General features: G+C 42.5%; 1 non-coding gene across 1 annotated transcript; it reads left to right on the forward strand.

Moving 5' to 3' along the window:
* Window positions 1-794: 794 nt before the first annotated feature.
* Window positions 795-901, forward strand: LOC147950096 (small nucleolar RNA R71). Its single transcript, XR_015565233.1, has one exon. It is a non-coding gene; the product is annotated as a small nucleolar RNA R71 (small nucleolar RNA).
* The last annotated feature ends 1,172 nt before the right edge of the window (window positions 902-2,073 follow it).

The following is a 2,073-nucleotide window of genomic DNA, read 5'->3' on the forward strand; positions in this document are numbered from 1 at the left end:
TGGCAAATTCAGTAGTTTGTACAATGGTTGTGCCCTTGTGATGGTCATTCTTTGAGGCAGAAGCTTGGTGGTTCTCCATAGTCACCATCCTGGACGTCAGTGTGTCATACGTGGCATGAAGTTCACTGTAAATATCATCTATCCTCTTGTTCAGCTCAGCAATCCTGTTTGTTGTCTCAATCTTGCCTTGTGTTTGCCCAATCAACAACTGTTGCATCATTGCTCTTAAGTCTTGTTCCTGGCCCTGGTTAGTCTGAAACCCTGGTGGGGGACACAATTGGGGCTGGAACACTTGGTGTTGTTGCTTGGGGATGTAGTTTTGTTGCTGTTGAGGTTGTTGAGGTGGATAGACTTGGTCTTGAGGGTTGGCCACATTGGTGCTCCAATAAGAGAGATTGTTGTTCTTGAAACCTCCTTGGTTGTAGCCTTTGAATCCTACCTGGTTTTGCATGTAGCACAACTCAGCAAAGTCAGGCTCCCCCTCTTGAACTGGAGCTTCCTCTTCACCAATGAAGTGAATGGACTTGGATTGGCTGAGGAGGATCTTGTCAAGCTTCTCATTGACCATCTTCAAATCCTTCTTATACTTGTCCTCTTGATCAGTTGAGGAGCTCCTTATGGTCCTATCATAGTCCTCATTATAATTGCCATCAGATTGAGCAAGATTCTCAACTAATTCCCATCCTTCTTCCACATTCTTGTTGAGGAAATTGCCATTAGAGGCTGTGTCAAGAAGCATTCTTATCTTGGGAAGCACTCCTCTATACAAGGTGCTTAGAAGTGACTCATTGCTGAAGCCATGGTGAGGACACTGAGTTTGGAATCCTTTAAACCTCTCCCAAGCTTCACAAAAGCTCTCATTATTCCTTTGAGCAAACCCAGAAATCTCATTCCTCAACCTAGCAGTCCTTGCATTGGAGAAGAACTTGGCTAGAAAAGCTTTCTTGCATGCATACCATGTGGTGATAGCTCCAGTAGGTAGAGTCTTCTCCCAAAGGTGAGCTTTGTCTCCAAGAGAAAATGGGAAGAGCCTTAATTTGAATCCATCTTCACTCACTCCATTGATCTTTGTGAGGCCACATATTCTGTCAAACTCATCAAGGTGATCTAGTGGATCCTCCATTGGCAAACCATGAAACTTGTTTGCTTGTATCATTGAGATCAATCCACTCTTGATCTCAAAGTTATTGTTTGCTACTGAAGGTGGCACAATTCCAGCCCTTTGGTTGTGGGTATTGGGTGCATCTCCTGCACCAATGTGCCTTGGTCTTTGCTCATGGATAGCTTGTTGCTCCATGATGTCTTGACCTTGTTGTTGTTGAACTACTCTTCCTTGCTTATGTCTCAAAGCCTTTTGTAGCCTGTGGATGTTGTCAATAGGCTGTTGAAGACTATCTTTGCCTTTTGACCTTGTGTGCATCAACAAACTCTACTACAGACTCGAACAGGTACACGGTCGAGCGCAGGCTCGAGTCGACTGGGAAGTAATGGCTATTTAGGTCCAGCTTCTGGCTCGATCAAGTGCTCGATCACAGCTCGGTCGAGTGGTGGTCGAGTAGGTGGTCGAGTGGGTACCTGAAACACAAAACAGCCAAGCAAAGGAAGATTCCAGTTCACTAACTTCACAAGTGTTTAAAACGAACTTAATCTTAGACTAATAATGATCCTAAATGTCACAAAACACACTCAAATGGGCAACGGCGCCAAATTGAAACTGACTTTCTTTGTGGTGTATGAATGAATGATGTATGGAATGATGATGTATGGAATGAATAGAAGTCAGGGTGTTTCAATTCCCCTTATGCAGTTGCAGTATAAGAGGTGTCAATCCTATCTGAGTGATTGTGAACAATTAAGATGTGCATATGAGTCTAAGTCAAGCCAATTGTAAAGATTGTTTGTCACTAACAATCCTAAAATGAGATAAGAAATGCAGAAAGTAAAAACAACTAGAACAAGATACTAAATGCAAACAGAACAGACAAATTAAAGCTATAATGAAACTAGAACAGAGATAGACACTATGCTAATGAACTAATGCAAGACAAGTAATGAATAGGAAACTACGTGAAT

Source organism: Camelina sativa, chromosome 1 (genome assembly GCF_030686135.1).
Source record: "Camelina sativa cultivar CO46 ecotype springtype chromosome 1, ASM3068613v1".
NCBI lineage: Eukaryota > Viridiplantae > Streptophyta > Magnoliopsida > Brassicales > Brassicaceae > Camelina > Camelina sativa.